This window comes from Pongo abelii, chromosome 3 (genome assembly GCF_028885655.2).
Source record: "Pongo abelii isolate AG06213 chromosome 3, NHGRI_mPonAbe1-v2.0_pri, whole genome shotgun sequence".
NCBI lineage: Eukaryota > Metazoa > Chordata > Mammalia > Primates > Hominidae > Pongo > Pongo abelii.
The window spans coordinates 40462882-40484411 of NC_071988.2; the positions used below are offsets into that span (position 1 = coordinate 40462882).

Consider the following 21530-nt stretch of genomic DNA (forward strand, 5'->3'; position numbering starts at 1 on the left):
CAGCCTAGGCGACAGAGCGAGATTCCATGGCAAAAAAAAAAAAAAATTGAACAACTATTATAATCAACAAGCAAATTCAGAAACTGTGTCCAACTATGAGTATTCAAAATAAAAACTATGAATCTTAATTTTTCAAAGACATGCTGAAATATACATTCACATAAATATACCTTACACTGACTCTGGAAATACAGAGCAGTTAGGAACTCTTGGCATGGAATTAGCATATGTATAGCTCAGGGGAATAAATTATCTTACCATTAATGGATATAAAAAAGGGTAACCAATTTTCAGAGTCTACCTAGAAAACACACAGAAAGTATTTTCTCAGGCTAAGTCACTTCTGGGGCAGAATTCCAATGTTATCTAAGTTAATCTTTGGCACTATCTCATTTCCCTTTGTGCATTCCTCTTCAACCTCTAGCCCAAAGCCCAAAGACCTTCACCTTGGGTGGCCTTCTCCCTTCATTGGTGAACATCTAAAACTCTTTTTTTGTTGTTTGTTTTTTTGTTTTTTGTTTTTGAGACGGAGTCTCGCTCTGTCGCCCAGGCTGGAGTGCAGTGGCGCAATCTCTGCTCACTGCAAGCTCCACCGCCTGGGTTCACGCTATTCTCCTGCCTCAGCCTCCTGAGTAGCTGGGACTACAGGCGCCCACCACCACGCCTGGCTAATTTTTTGTATTTTTAGTAGAGACGGGGTTTCACCGCGTTAGCCAGGATGGTCTCGATCTCCTGGCCTCGTGATCCACCGCCCCGGCCTCCCAAAGTGCTGGGATTACAGGCGTGAGCCACCGCGCCCAGCCCCACATCTAAAACTCTTAATGCCACCAATGGGAATAATCTTGGGAAATGGGTGGGGGAACTTAAATGATTAATGACTTTTAACCTTTTCTAGATTAGGTGTATTTTTAAAGAAAATCCCAAGTACCTAGATCTTGATTTCTAAATATTTTGCTCTCTGGAGAAATAGTTGGGTCTGGGCAAAGAAAGTACAAGATAAGTCCAGAACATCTTACTGTGCCAAAAAGCAAGGGAGTGCTCAAATGCTAATGCAGACATGACAAAAGGACATAGGAGGAGATGCTTTAAAGGGGCTCCTGATAGCCAAAAGTGGGGCAGTTTGAACAAAAAAGATGTTGGCCAGACACAGCAGCTCATGCCTATCATCTTAGCACTTTGGGAGGCCAAGGCGGGCATATCACTTGAAGCCAGGTGTTTGAGATCACCCTGGCCAACATAGTGAAACCCCATCTCTACAAAAAAATACGTAAATTAGCCAGGCATGGTGGCATGTGCCTGTAGTCCCAGCTACTTGAGAGGCGGAGATGGGAGAATCTCTTGAACCCAGGAGGCGGAGGTTACAGTGAGCTAAGATCGCACCACTGCACTCCAGCCTGGGCAACACAGTGAGACTCTTTCTCAAAAAAAAAAAAAAAAAAAAGAATGATGTTGATGAACTATTGGATTAAAAAAGAAGCCATAAACCCACAAATATTCATTGAAAAAATAATGGGGGAAACTTCTTTATAAAGGATGCCAGCTAACAAATATCAAAGGAAGAGTAGAAGAAAATTCCACTTTGCAACTACCAATGCAATCACTGATTCAGTCAACAATCATTAATAGATGCTAAAACCATTCTAGAAAGGGTTGTTGTAGGACAGCACTCACACACAGTCTCAGAATATCATCCCACAGATTACCTAAGAGAAAAGGCATCTTTACAAATGGAGAGTTCCAGCAGACCAGCTCATCCAAGTGGTGCTCGGCATAATCAATTCCAGGACAATGGAATAGTAGGTATGGCCACAGTCACTACTTAGCATTTTTGCCAAACATGCTTAATCTGTATCTAATCATAAGGTAACAATCAGACAAAACCAGATTGTGACACATTCTACAAAACAAAGGTATCTTTCAAGACACCAATGCCATGAACCACAAAAACAAAACAAAAAGAGGGTGACTGTTTTAGATTAAAGGAAACTAAAAAGACAAAATTCAATGAATGACTGTTGACTCATCCTGGATTGGGAGAGGGGTATAAAAGACAGTATTAGGATAACAGGTGAAATCTGAACATGTATTCAACTATTATTTATATATCAGATAATATTTATTGGTGATCATCTTATTATAGGCTATGTGGGAAAATATCCTTGTGCTTGAGAAATACATGTTTAAATATTTAGGGCTAAAGGGTCATAATCTCTACAACTAACCCAGATGGTTCAGCAAACATGTTTTAAGTGTGTGCGTGTAAAGAGACACAGACACAAAAAAACAGAAGAGATGGAGATAAGGCAGACTGGGCAAAATGTTAACACCTTATACAGCAGACTAGTCACAACCTATAAAAACTAGTAACCATAGTTACTTGTGGGCTATACCCACCCTGTATAAAGAGATCATAAAGGAGCTAACGGTTGAAAAGAAACTGACGCACATAGGAATAATATAGTTCTTCAGTGTTGGAGCATTTAGTCCATTTCTTAAAAAAAAAAGAAAAAGGAAAACTCCAACTCTATTTCTTTTCTGAAGCAATTAATGGTTCTCAGTTGGAAGAATGTTGAGAAGAAAAAAAAAGAGACCCGTGGAAGAGGATGACAGTGGGTAAAAATTACACAGAAAAGTTCAGTTCTCCTCTACCCAGTCTGAAGAAGAGGTAGGTCTACAAGGTTTAAAACATTCTGCCTGTGTTTCCCATCCTGGTGAGAAATGCTGTGCAGGTGCGGACATTTCCAACGAGCCAGAAAGAGTCCCTTTTCCAGATTTACACCGACCAAACACCCTGCCCAGGGAGGGCCAAGGACCTCATTCCTCACCCACCCCTGGCTGAGCCTGCATCAAGGGCAGTGTCTGACACACGCATCCCAGGCCTACAGCCTTCAGCAGTCCCTGAAACCTTACATGTCTAAGACAGACATCACCCCAACAAACCCAACCCCTTGTTTCTCCTATCTCTTTTCTTGGTCTATCCAGTCTCAAAACTGCAGCTTCATCTTTTGCTTCTCTTCCCACTGGCCCATTCTTCATAACTTCTCTGCCTCATCAGCATCCTCAAGGCCACACAGGCCACATGGCCTCGCAAACTCCAAGTCAAAACACCCTCTCTTTTCTCTGTTATTCCTCAATTTTCCATCTATGGTGCTCACTTGGCACTTTTTAAATATCTGCCACACAGCATTGATTCCACACCCACTGCAAGCCAGTGCTTTGCTATGTTATTTCACTTTAAAAAGCACTACAGGTCCTGCACCATGGTTCTTGCTGTAATCCCACACTTTAGGAGGCTGAGGTGGGGGGATCCTTTGAGGCCAGGAGTTCTAGGCTGCAATGGGCTACAATTGTGCCACTGCACTCCAGCCTAGGCGACATGGCAAGACCCTATCTCTCTACATTAAAAAAAAAAATCACTATAATTTTTTTTTTTTTTTTTAGACGAAGTCTTGCTCTGTCGCCAGGCTGGGGTGCAGTGGCGCCATCTCGCCTCACTGCAACTTCCACCTCCCAGGTTCAAGCAATTCTCCTGCCTCGGCCTCCCAATTAGCTGGGACTACAGGAGCGTGCCACCATGCCCAGCTAATTTTTGGTTTTTGTTTTGTTTTTTTGTTTGTTTGTTTTTGAGATGGAGTCTCACTCTGTCGCCCAGGCTGGAGTGCAGTGGCATGATCACGGCTCACTGCAACCTCTGCCTCCTGGGTTCACGCCATTCTCCTGCCTCAACCTCCTGAGTAGCTGGGATTACAGGCACCCACCACTACACTGTGCTAATTTTTTATATTTTTGGTAGAGATGGGGTTTCACCATGTTAGCCAGGATGGTCTTGATCTCCTGACCTCATGATCTGCCCACCTCGGCCTCCCAAAACGCTGGGATTACAGGCATGAGCCACTGCGCCTGGCCAAGAAAGCACTATGATTTTATAAAGGTGTTTATATCATTTTATCCCTATTTTACAGAAGAATCGGATGTTCCAACATGTGGAATAATTTGTCAAAGGTCACAGAGCTAAAAAATTAATGTTCAGACCCTTGTCTTCTGGTTCTACCCTAATACCAAGGTGCTTTGTATTATTTAGTTTTAAACACTGTCTCCTGTCCTTTAACCAAGCATAAGGTCTTTGAAGGATGAGACAAATTTTATCATCTTTGTGTTCTCTCCAGAACCTGTTAATACTCGTAACTTATGATAACTGATTTATCCATCAAGACTCCACCCAGAGACCACCTTTCTTTCTAATTTCCAGCCCCCATCCCTGCAGAAGCAACCACTCCCTCCTCCTTGGCCTCTGTATGTTTCCACTGCAGCACATGCAAGCCGGAATGCAAGGCCCATGGCTGCCACACATGTGCCTGGCACGCAGGAGGCACTTAGTGTTTACTGAGCGAAATGATTACACATGGCACAGTCGGGTTTCTCAACAAGGTTGTCATACCCTGTTAAAAAATTTGGCCTCGGCCGGGCACAGTGGCTCATGCTTATAATCCCAGCACTTTGGAAGGCCGAGGCAGGTAGATCACGAGGTCAGGAGTTCGAGACCAGCCTGGCCAACACAGTGAAACCCCATCTCTACTGAAAATATAAAAATCAGCTGGGTGTGGTGGCAGGCGCCTGTAATCCCAGCTACTCAGGAGGCTGATGCAGGAGAATCGCTTGAGCCCAGGAGGCGGAGGTTGCAGCGAGCCGAGATCACACCACTGCACTCCAGCCTGGGCATCAGAGTAAGACTCTGTCTCAAAAAAAAAAAAAAAAAAAAAAATTGACCTCATTTTTATCCTTATCATGTACTGACGAAAATTATTTTAGGCAAGACTGACAGAAAATGGAGAAGAGAATATAGGTCTGAGCCCCTTTGCATCCCCTCTACTTTGTGTTCTCTCTATATGCTGCCCTGGGTATAGTATGTTCTAGAGCAGTGGTCCCCAACCTTTTTGGCACCAGCAACTAGTTTCGTGAAAGACAATTTTTCCCCAGTAGGGTGAGGGGAGGTTGGAGGGGTTTGGGATGATTCAAACGCATGATGTTTATGGTGCACTTTATTTCTATTATTACATTGTAATATATAATGAAATAACTATACAACTCACTGTAATGTAGAATCAGTGGGAACCCTGAGCTTGTTTACCTGCAACTAGACAGTCCCATCTGGGGGTGATGGGAGACAGTAACAGATCATCAGGCATTAGATTCTCATAAGGAGTGGGCAACCCAGATCCCTCTCATACACAGGTCACAAAAGGGCTTGTGCTCCTATGAGAATCTAATGCTGCTGATGATCTGACAGGAGGCAGAGCTCAGGCAGTAATGCAAGAGATAAGGAGCAGCTGTAAATATAGATTAAGCTTTCCTCACTCACCTGCCACTCATCTCCTGCTGTGCAGCCCTGTTCCTAACAGACCACGGAATGGTACCACTCCAAGACTTGGGGGTTGGGGACCCCATTTGCAGAACAGTGCTTCCAAATTTTAATGTACATGTAACAGCAATCAATACAAATTATGATTCAGTATGTCTGTGGTGGAGCCCAATATTCTGCATTTCTAACAAGTTCCCAAGAGATAGCAATGCTGCTGATCCCACAGAACATTCTTTGGAGTAGCAAAAAGTTCTAGACAGTTATAGTGAAACTATGCCCATTTAAAGAGTATATAACATGTAGATTGAAATGACTAGACATAATTTCACAGAATGTTAATGCTAGTTGTCTCCGGGTTTCTTCTTTCTGCTTTTCTATAATTTCCATGTATTGTATAAAGACTCTTGCTGATGGAAATAAAAATTTTAAATGCTCTCTATATATATACATGCACAAAAAAACTGCATATTTGGACATTTCCATTCTGCATAGCTCCATCTTTATTTAAGCAACAAATATACTTAAAAGGACTAGCCTTGGGATAGAACACGTTGGTGAATTTAGCAATTCCCTATATTCTCATTTTAACATGCAAATTAACATGAAACAGCAATTACCCTTAACAAGCAGTCGCCATTACAAGTACTGTTTTTCTCAGGTCCTTTCCCTTAAAAGAAAGAGAAAGAAGCCGTTCAGTTGGAATACAATAAAAGGCAAACCAAATTAAGGGCAGATAGAAAAAACCAGCAGGCACTACACTGGAACTCTTCCAAGTGGGTCAACAGAACCACAGGAAAGTTGAAACAGAGATGGAAATGCTTTTCTCACAGCAGAGGTGGGATGGGCTGAGTTCTGCAGCAAGGTGAAATGAAATAAATTAAAGCATCACTCACTGTGCACCTGCAGGTGAGGTGGAAAAGAAATGATCCTTGGAGGAGCCCCACCTCCAAAGCAGAATGAGGAGAGATCATTAGGAAAAGCCAATTAGAGGGCACATATTTGCAAGAAAACACTCCCAAAGCACCCGACCTCTCTTCAGTGGAGTTCCAGTGAATACCAAGTTATATTCCCTCAGTTGTAGAAGATGTAGCCCCAGCTGGTGGGCATTTCACGCCCACTGCAATGCCTGCAACAATTCCAGGGACTTGCTTGGCCACAAGTATCTGGGATACAGGCAGGGCCAAAAAGAAGGCAGCCAACCATCCCATGGCCTATGCAGGGCACTCCTGGTTATAGCAGGCCCGGCAGCGCCCTGTACACTTCGAGTTCTACTCCCTTCCCGCTTCCAGGTAAGAGTTTCTCACTGCAGGATATGGGTTTTCATACTATGGTTCTGCCCACAGTCCTACCTGATGTTTTTCCTTAAAGAAAAACTGTGAAATTCTGTATGAAATTCCACTAAGGTTGGAACGTAGGGTTCAAGAAACCTGTAAATACAATGAAGCCAAAAATCACTTCTGTGGGTCTACACAGCATTATTAAGAATGTGGTTTGAGGCCGGGCGTGGTGGCTCACGCCTGTAATCCCAGCACTTTGGGAGGCCAAGGCTGGTGGATCATGAGGTCAGGAGTTTGAGACCAGCCTGACCAACATGGTGAAACCCCATCTCTACTAAAAATACAAAATTAGCCGGGTGTGGTGGCATGCACCTGTAATCCCAGCTACTCAGGAGGCTGAGGTAGGAGAATTGCTTGAATCCAGGAGGCGGAGGTTGCAGTGAGCAGAGATTGCGCAACGGCACTCCAACCTGGGCGACAGAGAGAGACTGTCTCAAAAAAAAAAAACAAAAAACAATGTGGTTTCATATCTGTGAAGGTTAGACATACCAGACTACAGCTCAACAGAAAACAACGAGCCACTGTATGTCTATTGAATTCTGTGAGTCCAGGGCTGGGTTATTTAACTCAAGGAAAGCAAGTATATGCTGAGTTTAAAAATGTGATTACCTGAAATTGCAAAACTAGTATCAAAGGCACCAACCTGATGAGAGAAAAAATATCTGAATTTATATGGACTTCCTTACATTTACTTTGAAATTCAGTATTGTTTCTTTTTTGAATTATTTTGGTGTTAGACAGGGATATCTGAGTTGGGGGAAAGCTCCATAATCTTTTCAGTGTTCCAAAGCCTAAAAATCTCAATATCATAGCTGGAATTTTAGACTTAAAGAGAGGTAAGAGGCATAACAATGCAATACAAAATCATGTCATCTACAAACAGAGATAATTTGACTAAATTGTCACTCATCTATTCAACATAGTATTGAAAGTTCTGGCCAGGGCAATCAGGCAAGAGAAAGAAATAAAGAGTATTCAAATAAAAAGAAAGGAAGTCAAATTGTCTCTGTTTGCAGATGACATGATTGTGTATTTAATACAATACACAGCCTTTTGCCTGGATTCTGGTTTAAAATTTTGTTAAAACACTAAAGGTCTGGGAAATGAATTTAGAAAGTTTGATTATGGACTGATATTAAGTAATATTTGGGGACTATTGTTAATTTTGTTTGGTATGATAATGGTGGTGTACTTTTATTATGAAGCTTCTTTATTTTTTGGAGATGAATGCTAAAGTATTGAGGGTTAAAATGTCATGACAGGCCGGGTGTAGTGGCTCACGCCTGTAATCCCAGTACTTTGGGAGGCAGAGGTGGGTGCATCTCCTGAGATCAGGAGTTTGAGACCAGCCTGGCCAACCTGGTGAATCCTGTCTCTACTAAAAATACAAAAATTAGTTCTCATTTCAGCAACACATATACTACAACTGGAACGACACAGAGAAGATTAGCATGGCCCCTGCACAAGGATGACACGCAAATTTGTGAAGCGTTCCATATTTTTCTTATGAACATCAACGCAAAAATCCTCAATAAAATACTGGCAAACCCAATCTGGCAGCACATCAAAAAGTTTATCCACCACGATCAAGTTGGCTTCATCCCTGAGAAGCAAGGCTGGTTCAACATACACAAATCAATAAACATAATTCATCACATAAACAGAACCAATGACAAAAACCACATGATTATCTCAATAGATGCAGAAAAGGCCTTCAATAAAATTCAACACCCCTTCATGCTAAAAACTTAATAAACTAGGTATTGATGGAATGTATTTCAAAATAATAAGAGTTATTTATGACAAACCCACAGCCAGTATCATACTGAATGGGTAAAAGCTGGAAGCATTCCCTTTGAAAACTGGCACAAGACAAAGATGCCCTCTCTCATCACTCGTATTGAAAGTTCTGGCCAGGGCAATCAGGCAAGAGGAAGAAATAAACAGTATTCGAATAAAAAGAGAGAAAGTCAAATTGTCTCCGTTTGCAGATGACATGATTGTGTATTTAGAAAACCCTATCGTCTCAGCCCAAAATCTCCTTAAGCTGATAAGCAACTTTGGCAAAGTCTCAGGATACAAAATCAATGTGCAAAAATCACAAGCATTCCTATACACCAATAATAGACGAACAGAGAGCCAAATCATAAGTGAACTCCCATTCACAATTGCTACAAAAAGAATAAAATACCTAGGAATCCAACTTACAAGGGATGTGAAGGACCCCTTCAAGAAGAACTACAAACCACTGCTCAAGGAAATAAGAGAGGACACAAACAAATGGAAAAACATTCCATTCTCATGGATAGGAAGAATCAATATTGTTAAAATGGCCATACTGCCCAAAGTAATTTATAGATTCAATGCTATCCCCATCAAACTACCATTGACTTTCTTCACAGAATTAGAAAATACTACTTTAAATTTCACATGGAACCAAAAAAGAGCCTGTATACCCAAGACAATCCTAAGCAAAAAGAACAAAGCTGGAGGCATCATGCTACCTGACTTCAAACTATACTACAAGGCTACAGTAACCAAAAGAGCATGGTACCGGTACCAAAAATATATACAGACCAATGGAACAGAACAAAGGCATCATAAATAATGCCACACAGCCACAACCATCTGATCTTTGACAAACCTGACAAAAACAAGCAACGGGGAAAGGATTCCCTATTTAATAAATGGTGCTGGGAAAACTGGCTAGCCATATGCAGAAAACTGAAACTGGACTCTCTCCTTACAACTTATACAAAAATTAACTCATGATGGATTAAAGACTTAAACGTAGACCTAAAATCATAAAAACCCTAGAAGAAAACCTAGACAATACCATTCAGGACAGAGGCATGGGCAAAGACTTCATGACTAAAAGCAATGGCAACAAAAACCAAAATTGACAAATGGGATCTAATTAAAACTAAAGAGCTTCTGGACAGCAAGGGAAACTATCATCAGAGTGAACAGGCAACCTACAGAATAGGAGAAAATTTTTGCAATCTATCCATCTGACAAAGCACTAATATTCAAAATCTACAAGGAGCTTAAAAAATTTTCCAAAAAAAGACCCATCAAAAAGTGGGCAAAGGATATGAACAGACACTTCTCAAAAGAAAACATTTATGCAGCCAACAAACATATGAAAAAATGCTCCTCATCACTGGTCATTAGAGAAATGCAAATCAAAACCACAATGAGATACCATCTCATGCCAGTTAGAATGGCGATCATTAAAAAGTCAGGAAACAACAGATGCCAGAGAGGATGTGGAGAAATAGGAACACTATTACACTGTTGGTGGGAGTGTAAGTTAGTTCAACCATTGTGGAAGACAGTGTGGCGATTCCACGAGGATCTAGAACCAGAAATACCATTTGACCCAGCAATCCCATTACCGGGTATATACCAAAAAGATTATAATCATTCTACTATAAAGACACATACACACGTATGTTTACTGCAGCACAGTTCACAATAGCAGAGACTTGGAAACAACCTAAATGCCCATCAATGATAGACTGGATAAAGCAAATGTGGCACATATACACCATGGAATACTATGCAGACATAAAAAAGGATGAGTTCATGTCTTTTGCAGGAACATGGATGAAGCTGGAAACCATCATTCTTAGCAAACTAACACAGGAACAGAAAACCAAACACTGCATGTTATCACTCATGGGTGGGAGTTGAACAATGGGAACACATGGACACAGGGAGGGGAAGATCACACACCGGGGCCTGTCGGTGGGTGGGGGGGGCCAGGGGAAGGGATAGCATTAGGAGAAATACCTAATGTAGATGGCGGGTTGATGGGTGCAGCAAGCCAACATGGCAAGTGTATACCTATGTGGCAAACCTGCACGTTCTGCACATGTACCCCAGAACTTAAAGTATAATTTAAAAAAATACAAAAATGAGCTGGGCATGGTGGCGGGTGCCTGTAATCCCAGCTACTCAGGAGGCTGAGGCAGGAGAATAGCTTGAACCTGGGAGGCAGAGGTTGCAGTGACCCAAGATTGCGTCACTGCTTTCCAACATGGGCGACAAGAGCAAAACTCTGTCTCAACAAAATAAAGTCATGCTAGCTATAATTAATTTTTAATGATTTGGCAAAAAATAATATATATTGATTTCTATACAGAAAGCAAATAAAGAATGTTAATAATTGTATAAATGAGGGGGGTTATATGGGTGTTCATTGTACTGTTCTTTTTTCTATACTTGAAAACTTTTAGAAAAGCTGAAATATATATCTGTCAAAAGCATTTATGGCCTTACACCTTTCTCTCTCTCGTCCTGTTGTCTTGCCAAATTAAATTATAGTCCGCTTACATTGGGTGATTTTCTTTCCTCCAAAAGACATTCTCACACGTTCCCACCTCTGTAGCTTTGTGAGATATAGTCTCTCAACCTGGTGTTTTATTCTCCCATCACTGTCCCTCAGGTAAGAACAGACCCATTCTTTTGGGTCCATCACAAATGTTGCCTTCTCTAGGAAAGCTTTCCTAACCCCCCCATCCCAACTTTAGGCGATCCCCTCTTTTCCGACTCTCAGTGACACTCTGCAGCTCACATCACAGGTATCACATTCTGTCCTGCATGGTCTTTAAGAAAACATTTACTAAGAGTTTCTCATGGGTGAGGCCAGAGTCTGGAAACTCTCATATGTGTTCTTTCATTTAATCCCTACCTCAATGAGGTAGGAATTATTATTATTACTATTATTATTATTATTACTATTTTTGAGATGGAGTCTCACTCTGTCACCCAGGCTGGAGTGCAGTGGCACAATCTCAGCTCACTGCAACCTCCACCTCCCAGGTTCAAGCAATTCTCCTGCCTCAGCCTCTCGAATAGCTGGGATTACAGGTGCCCACCACCATGCCCAGCTAATTTTTGTATTTTTAATAAAGATGGGGTTTCACCATCTTGGCCAGGCTGGTCTTCAACTCCTGACCTTGTGATCCACCCGTCTTGGCCTCCCAAAGTGCTGGGATTACAGGCGTGAGGCACCACGCCTGGCCTAGGAATTATTATCATCATCTTTTCACAGGTGAGAAAACAGGTTGAGAGGCTGGGTAACTTGCCCAAGTCATAGGATTGGTGGATGGTAGGGCCAGGGTTCATTCCGACTCAGCCCCATCTGCTTCCAAATTCCTAAGCGCTAGTGTGGTGTCATTTGCACCATGGCTTGATCCTTCTCTATTCTATTATACCAACTCAAGGGCAGGCAGAGCATCTTATTTCATCAACATCTGTGCAAAGTCACTATGTGTCAGGCAACTGTTCTACATGATGGGATAAAGTGGCAAATGAAAAAGGACAGTATTTGACTCAGGTCAAAACTAAGGAAATCGAGCTGAGGGCAGTGGCTCATACCTGTAATCCCAGCACTTTGAGAAGCTAAGTGGGGAGAGACTCACGTGAGCCCTGGAGTTCAAGACCAGCCTGGGCAACATGGAGAAACTGTATCCACAAAAAAAAAAAAAAAAAAAAAAAAAAATTAGCCAGGAGCAGTGGGGCACACCTGTGGCCCCAGCTATTCAGGAGGCTGAGGAAGGAAGATCAGTTGAGCCTGGGAGATCAAGGCTGCAGTGAGCCATGATTGTACCACTGCACTCCAGCCTGGGTGATGGAGCAAGAGCCTATCAAAAAAAAAAAAAAAAACCCTAAGGAAATCTGATCTAATTAGCCACTAGTCGTGGGTTTGAATGAGCTGACATGGAGCCAGGCCTTGAAGGATCTTGAGGAACAGAGTCACTAGTCATGGATTTGAATGAGTTCTGTGTCTTGACTTCAATTTCTAAGCCTCCGTTTTCCTCATCTATAAAATGGTGATGACACCTTTACCATCCATATCATGGTATTTTTATGAGGCTAAATTACAGCATGCAACACAAACCGTAAAATACCCGAATGCTGTTAATTATTGTCATTAATATTATCAAATGGCATCTATTAAATATTTATGTGTCTGTGACGCTTGTTATCACATCCGTAGTTTTCCAGGAGTTTGATGTAAAAAAAGAGTTACTATCACTGATGGTGATTTATTAGGCCAGCTTCATATAGGAAGGTTTTCATATGTGGTACTTTTTATATGTGCTGAATAAATCTGATAGCCTTTAGTTAATAAAAATGTATCAATATAGCTTAATTATAACAAGCATACCATATTAAGATACAAAAAAAGAGAAAGGGAGGTGAGGGAGTATTGAGATACCCTGTACTATCTGCTCAGTTTTTCTGTAAGTCTAAAAATGCTTTAAAAAAAGTTAAGACTGGCCGGGCGTGGTGGCTCACGCCTGTGATCCTAGCACTTTGGCAGGCTGAAGCAGGTGAAATGCTTAAGCTCAGGAGTTCAAGACCGGCCTTGGCAATACAGCGAAACCCCATCTCTACAAAAATACAAAAATTAGCCAGGCGTTGTAGTGCGCACCTGTGGCCCAAGCTACTCAGGAGGAGGGGGCAGGAAGATGGTTTGAGCCATGGAAGTCGAGGCTGCGGCAAACGGAGATCATGCCACTGCACTCCAGCCTGGGTGACAGAGTGAGGCCTGTCTCAAAAATAATTGATTTTTTTTTTAAGAGCATGAACATGAGGTCGGTTTTCTTGATTGGCTTATAAACTACCTCTTAAACTAATTCCAAAGAAGTGTAGTCCTGTTGTCTTTAACAAAGAAGGTGGCACTGAAATGTGTGAATGGGACCGACTGGGGGAATGAGTTTGAACTAGGATCTCTAGATAAATGTGCGGCACGTGTTTTTTAAACTTAATCTCATGCATTTATATTCCTCCTTTTATACAACACTAACATGTTTCGGGCTCCAAGTTCTCCAGCTTAATTCACTACGTTTTAATTAACATACCCAGGAAGGAATTTACCACACCTCCTACTCCTCTAACAAGTAAAGTAAGTCCCAGAAAGGCTCTAGGAAGTTCCATTTAAAAAAAAAAAAAAAGTTGGCAATTTTTTTTTTGCTTAAAAATTGCAGTCCCAATTCCCAAGTTCTATAGACAATCTTAAACCCAGAACTTCAAGTGTCTGTCTGTACATTAACATACTCCACCATACTATATCCGATTCCTGCCTAAAGAAGGGAGCTCAGCCTTTCACATACCCTGTCCAGAGACTCCTCTCAACTGTAACAACAGACTCCACACTGCATTTGTGAGATCTGCACATATAAAAAGTCTACCACATATAAAAACCTTCCTATGTGGAAGCTGGCCTGAGAAATCACCATCAGTGGCAGCAACTGAGTTTTTTAGATCAAACTCCTGGAAAACTACACATGTGATAACAAGCATCACAAATACATAAATATTTAACAGATGCCATTTGATAATATTCATGACAATAATAAGTAATAGCATTCAGGTATTTTATGGTTTGTGTTCCATGCTGTAATTTAGCCTCATAAAAATACCGTGATACGGGTGGTAAAGATGTCATCACCATTACATAGATGAGGAAAACGGAGGCTTACGAATTGAAGTCAAGACACAGAACTCATTCAAATCCACGACTAGTGACTCTGTTCCTCAGGATCCTTCAAGGCCTGGCTCCATGCCAGCTGTGTTTTCACTCTCTCCAGCCAGAAAGACAGGATCCCTCTCATTTTTTAATAATTTTCCACAGTCCTCCTGTCATCCGTGAAGGTTCTCTCTTTCTCTGCAGGCCACCTATCTGTTCATGCCTCCAATCTCCTGAGCAGAGTTATATAAACCGACTCAGGCCTAGGACCTGGCTCACTCACCCAGGTCCCGCTGTGTTAACAAAGTGCCTTGCATGCAGTGGAAGCTCCTCAACCCCAAAGGCCCCACAACCACATGACTGATCCTGTGCTGCAAAACTGACACATGAGCAAAAGCCAAGAAACAAAAACAGACCTCGTTCCAGTGCTTCAAAACTTATGGGAAATTCAAGGTGACTTATTTTCCTTGACCTTAAAATAATGTTTAAGTTTTATAACATGGCTGATAATCATAAATGGAAAAGGGAGTTTTCTTTTCCCCTGGGGCCCTCAGCCAGCCCTCCAATTTGGGGCCAAGATTGTTGAGAAAATGTGCCACGATGCTTGATTTTTGGCCAGATTCCAGAAAAAGTAGGGGAGAAAAATGAGTTTTACCATCCGTACAGCTTGGGCTGCTTTCATAGGCACCACGCTCTTGCAGAATAAGGCCTAAAATTGACTTCTGCATATTTCTCTTTGCCAAGTTGACCATTTTGTTATTAGAACCTTTGATTCTCAGAACCTAAATCAAGTGAAAAGTCAAATATTTTTAAAAGATCAAATTATTTAAAAACTTCAGCTCCGCCTCAGTACAAAATATAAAGCTCCTGGCTTTATATACACAGATAGCGACTAATTCAGGGTGTTAACTTCTTGTACCTGAAAGAAAACGGAAGGCTTCCAAAGTACCGGGATATCACAGAAGATGCTGAAAGAAGCAGTTTACTGAATGGTACTTCTGTCTCTTCATCGTTTTAACATGCTCAACGGTGGAAAACGAAAACTGTTTGACGTGGCTAAAATTCAATGCTTGCTTTGTTTTTAACCAGAATAACCAAAACTGAATACAGTTCCCCAATATTTTTAACGTCCTGCTTACTGTATTTTTCCTTCTGCAGCCAATTAGAAATGATACTTTTAAAAAATAAAATGTTTAACTCTCGCATCAGTAACATATGTGCTTTGAATTTTTATCAGGAATGGAAAATGGAATGCGTAGAGCTATCCACATCTTCCTTGTCTTGCAAATATTATAGCATCAAACACCACAAAAATAATGAAAAATGTCCTCAAATTTCACAGTTAATAAATAGTTCCTCTGTCCTGGTCAGAAAAGCAATGGAAGAATACCAGAGAGTACTTGGGAGCGTGTGTGTGTATACGCTCACGTGTGCACATCTGTGGTGTAGCTGGGGGTGGGAGTGAGGGAAAGCGACAGAGTTGGGATGCAGCTAAGACTCCTGAGGTGTCCCCTAGGATGGAAATCCTCCACCTGCCCTCTACTCTGCCACCGTGTTGTGTGTTCTGGGAAGCTGACCCATTTAACAACAGGCTGTCTTGCCCACTGGCTCCCATTTTGGTTCAGCCAAATCCTTTCCCGCCAGATTCCCTGGGTCCTGTCAGGTGGCTCTCTATATAGGGTCTCCTGGAAACTGCTTCCTCCCTCACCCCTCAGGCCTAGGAGTGGGAGGAATTTGGCTATTACTAGCCCCAGGATGCAGCCACTTCTTTGTGGCTCCTATATACCCTGTCCCCAATATTTTTTATGGCAACATTTTTAATATATGACTTCCTTTTTTGGTTGTGTGTGTGTGTGTGTGTGTGTGTGTGTGTGTGTCTGAAACAGGGTCTCACACTGTCGCCAAAGCTGGAGTGCAGTGGCCCCATCTCGGCTCACTGTAGCCTTGACTTCCCGAGCTCAAGCAATCCCTGACCTCAGCCTCCTAAGTAGTGGAACTACAGGGCACACCATCAGACTTGACTAATTTTGTTTATTTTTTGTACAGACAGGGGTCTTACTAAGTTGCCCAGGCTGGTCTCAAACTCCTGGGCTCAAGCAATCCTCCTGCCTTGGCCACCCAAAGTGCAAGGATTACAAGTGTGAGCCACCACACCTGCTTGTTTTTAATATATGTTAATCAACAAGTACAATGACACTTGAGGACAGTTCAAGTATCTTCACTGTTCTGACTGGGGTCATCTGTACAATAGTTTTCCTCCACATTAGAAGCTGACTTTTTTTGAAAATTTAAGTTTTTATATAATTTAATGAAACAATTTGGTCTCCCTATCTTCTTCCCCTCTGTTCTTCAATCCATTCTAAACAACACTAGCAGATTAATTGTCCTGAAGCACCCAGGTAGGAGTGGCATTTCCCTCCACACTAGAGTCCATTGCCTTCCCATCACCTACCATATGCCACCTGTTTTCTTACGGGACCTGGACTGATATGGATACCTGAAGCTTTGAACACTCCCCTAAGAAGATATTGGCCTGTAATTACTATTGTTTTGATCCTACTTTTATGACACTCTTAAAGCTAACTGTTGTGGCTGGTGAACCGAAAGGGTTTTTCTTTCTTTTAATCCACAAATGCCATTATCTGCAATACACCACAAGGCAGAGGATATATCTTGTAATTTCAGTGATTTTTTTTAAAAAACATTACCAGATCAAGTCAGTTCTTTGCTCAAAGCCTTTTCGTCTCTCCCAGAATTAAAAATGTTTTAAGTCCTCATTCTGCCCTGCCGTGCCATGCCCTCCCAATCCTGTCCCTCGCCCCACCAATATTTTTCTGTCTTCATCTCTGCCCTGTCCCCCAGGACAGCATTCCCATTCTTCAAACACGCCGCACTGGCTCTACCTGGGGGCCTATGCCCCTGCAGTTCCCTCCACCTGGAATGCCACCTCCTGAGTCTTCATGTCACAAATTCCTACTCACCTGATTCTTGTGGCCAAAAGCCTTGGCCCAGCACCACATCTCCAGCAGCCCTCTCTTGCCGCAGCTCTCTCTCTCTCCCTTTGTCTTTTCTTTCTGGTGCTTCTTCCCCCATTGCTTACGATCCATCTCCTCCCATGAGAATGTAGGGTCCCCAAGGAGGGACTTTGTTAGGCTCACCATTCATCGTCACTGCCTGGAACAGTGGCAAGCAGACAGCCGGCACTCACTAAATATTTGTTGAATAAATGAATGATTCGGTCGGTCAGAGAGGGAAAAGAAAGAACAGCTGGTCCACTTTCTTAATGGTTGTGGCTCAATTTCCAGTGACCAAGGAGATGCTCAACGGTTATCTTTGGCAGATTACATTGAAGGGATTCTGTTTCCATTAAAAGATGAGCTTATGGAATAACCTGGCATCCAACATGAGGATATTCCACCCTGCATATCAAAACCAGCACACTGCATAGTAAACAATCAAAAATATGATAAAATGTAAATTCAGAGGCTGAGTGTGGTGGCTCACGCCTATAATCCCATCACTTTGGGAGGCCAAGGTGGGTGGATCACTTGAGGTCAGGAGTTTGTGACCAGCCTGGTCAACATGGTGAAACCCCACCTCTACTAAAAATACAAAAATCAGCTGGGTATGGTGGTGTGCGCCTGCAGTACCAGCTACTCAGGAGGCTGAGGCAGGAGAATTGCTTGAAGTTGGGAGGCAGAGGTTGCAGTGAGCCGAGATGGCACCACTGCATTCCAGCCTGGGCAACAGCAAGACTCTGCCTCACCAAAAAAAAAAAAAAAAAAAACAAGTAAATTTAAACGATTGCTTAAACTAGCAGGGAAGGACAGAGATATCTGTAAAGGACCAGACAGTAAATAAACTGAACACTGTGTGGACTAGAGTCTCTGTGACAATACTCAACTCTGCTGCTGTACCATGAAAGTTGCTTTTCATGGCCATCCAGAAAGCTGTGCTGCCTCAGCAGGAAGAAGCTTGCCCACAGAGCTTTGATATACAGTGTGGAATATCCTCATACGTGGATGAACATAGCTGTGTTCCAATAAAACTTTATTATAAACAATGAAATACAAATTTCTATAATTTTCAGCTGTCACAAAACTCTTCTTCTACTTTTGACTTTTCTTCAAGCATTTATTTTATTTTATTTTATTTATTTTATTTTTTGAGACAAAGTCTCACTCTGTCACCCAGGCTGGAGTGCAGTGGCTTGATCTCGGCTCACTGCAAGCTCCACCTCCCATGTTCACGCCATTCTCCTGCCTCAGCCTCCTGAGTAGCTGGGACTATAGGCGCCCACCACCATGCCTGGCTAATTTTTTGTATTTTTAGTAGAGACCGTGTTAGCCAGGAAGGTCTCGATCTCTTGACCTCGTGATCCGCCCGCCTCACCCTCCCAAAGTGCTGGGATTACAGGCGTGAGCCACCGCGCCTGGCCTCTTCAAGCATTTAAAAATGTAAAAACCATTCTAGGCTCATGGGCCATATAAAAAAAACAGTGGCAAGCTGGATTTGGCCTCCAAGCTGTAGTTTGCTGATCTCTGGTTTAAATCATTTCTCAAGCTGGCTATTTTTGTCTTGATAAAATACATTCTACCCCATGAATCTGTTGGATATTCTACAACTGATTAAACATGGAATAAATGCATTTGTTATAATTGGCTGGAAAAATAGTTTATTTGGGTAAATAAACATCACTAAATCACTCTTCTAAGACTATCTTTCCACCCAGATTTTGGTCATCTTCTCACACAAGCTCTGTTACCATCTCTTTACTCACCTAAGTACCTTCAATCTGCCATCCTAGTGAAGAAATTCCATTGTACTCTTTCTTCCTTTTCAGAAATGGGAATTACAATGAAACTTTGGGATAGGGAGAAAAGGGTGGCTTCCCAAGCTTTGGGGCAAGGCAAATTCCAGGATAATGTTTTATGACTAAGGGTACAATGCGTTGCCTACACTTTCCTTTTAAGTACTTTCAAACACACCCTGTTGTGTGGGCCCTGGAATGAGAACTATTTTGATTGCAGGTGCTGCTGGAATTCAGGGTCATCTGTCCCCACAAGCTACAAAATTTGCTGAAAAAGCCAGGTTGCATGATGGCATAGCCAAAACCATGTTATTTCATAACTTAAAGCACAAGATTTTAAATTTCATTCAATTATAATAGTCTCATTCCTCTTACATAATAGCAATATGTGAAGATACGGAATTTGAAGAAGCACTTTTCATGGTATTACTCAGAAGAGTCGGCCACACATAATGAAGAGGTGTGATTAACATCAAACACATCTGTGTGGCCCTAAATACACAACAGAGAATGACAGTACTTCACTTTAGGTCCCCAGGTATTTTAAATATCCTGAGGTTGGGTGTCCCAGCAACCCAATCAAGAAGGAATTCAAGAAGATAGTTCTCAACATTTATGCCTCTCATTTTCTTCAAACCTAGGATACATGGAAAAAAAAACAAAATTTACTATAACCTAATTAATCACAGACTCCACTTGCCCTACCCATTTTGAAAACAGATCTATTGGAATGTGAAATGAAAATTTTTTAAGTTCTTTGGAAGACCTCTAAGTGCTCTGCTGCTTGGCAAATTTCCAAGTAAATCAAATTCAAATAAATAGGCCAGAGGAAGCCAATGGCTTTCCAACTCCTACCGTAAGTAACATACACCCTACACATTTACTGTGAAAACCAGGGATTAAATTAAGCTTCACTTAAATTCCAAGCTGCCAGAGACAGTCTCTTAAGAAAGCAGCCTTGGCTTGAAACCCTGGCATCCCATGCACATGGTCCAATTCACACCAAAGACAGCCGTCCACAAAGCTGTCCTGCCTCAGCAAGAATCTCATCTAGTCAGCTGAGCTTCGGACTATCCATATAAATGAAACCCGAGGACTCCAATAACAGAAAGTTGTAAGATAAGCACCTCAGCTTCGTCTCACACCTTTAATTGGAGTTTTGGAAGGAAATAAAAATGCTGACAAGGTATGCAGCTTCCAACAAAAATGATCAGAAAGGCCAGGCACAGTGGTTCACACCTGTAATCCCAGCACTGTGGGAGGCGGAGACCGGGGGAATGCTTGAATCCAGGAGTTCAAGACCAGCCTGGGCAATATAGTGAGATCCTGTCTCTACAAAAAAAAAAAAAAAAAAAAAAAAATTAGCTGGGCATGCTAGTGCATGCCTGTGGTCCCAGCTACTTGGGAGGCTGAAGCAGGAGGATCACTTGAGACCAGGAAGTCAAGGCTACAGTAAGCTGTTTCATACATCTGCACTCCAGTATGGGCGACAGAGCAAGACCCTGTCAATAAATAAATAAATGAATAAACAACAGAAGAAAATGATCAGAAATGAATGACTAAGAAACAACAGACAACAGCAGTTACCTGGCGACCCTGTGAGCATTCAAACAGAAACATCCATCTTGGGATACCCAGGGCACTACTGAGTCTCCCTCTTCCTGACTTCCAGGGAGATTGTGATGCTGAAATAGCCTGGGCTTCCTGCTTGTAGTAGTTTGATAGGGCTGCCATAACAAAGTACCACGACTGGGTGGCTTAAACAATAGAAAGTTATTTTCTCACATTTCTGGAGGCTAGAAATGTGAAATCAAGGTGTCAGCAGCACTGGTTTATTCTGAGGCCTCTCTCCTTGGCTTGTAGACAGCCGTCTTCTCCCTATGTCTTCACAGCATCCTCCCACTGAACATGTCTGTGCCTAATTTCTTCTTCTTATAAGGCACCAATCAGACTGCACTAGGACCCTCCTTAATAACCCTTAAATTTATCTTAACTACCTCTTTAAAGACTCTGTCTCCAAATACACTCACATTTTAACATATGAATTTTGGGGAGACACAATTCAGTTCCTAACACTGTTGGAATCACGAACATGGCAAGGTTCTATTTCCATTTATTCTTACCAGTGCCATGAGGCTAGACTCAATAAACTCACAATTCAATTCTCACTTACTTAAAAATTAGCTACCTTTCTAATATAATGAAAGGATACTACATTCTACAATGTCCCAATGACATCCTGGTTTTGATTACGAAAAAAAAAAAGCAACGTATCTTTTTCACTGTCTTTATGAAATACTTCATAAAGACACACACCAAATCCAACCATAATGAAAAGTCTTTTGGGGAAACCCAAAGATTTCTAAGCACCAGTTGCCAGTCCACATTTTATAAGCATTTGTACTGTGACAATACAACACAAGGAAAAAAAAAATCAAAGCATTCACTTGATATTCCACATCAATAGAAGGCAATTGCAAAAAAATTTCATTCTCACTCACTTCACATGTGCCTTTTCATGTAGCCGTTCGTTCACTTCTT

The 21530-nt window shown here is 41.9% G+C and overlaps 1 protein-coding gene and 1 non-coding gene across 22 annotated transcripts in view; one reads left to right on the forward strand and one right to left on the reverse strand.

Moving 5' to 3' along the window:
• The window catches only part of APBB2 (amyloid beta precursor protein binding family B member 2), a 398765-nt gene that overhangs the window by 290040 nt on the left and 87195 nt on the right, over positions 1 to 21530 (reverse strand).
• LOC112133177 (U6 spliceosomal RNA) lies at positions 8093 to 8199 on the forward strand. The gene has a single exon (XR_002914864.3). It is a non-coding gene; the product is annotated as a U6 spliceosomal RNA (small nuclear RNA).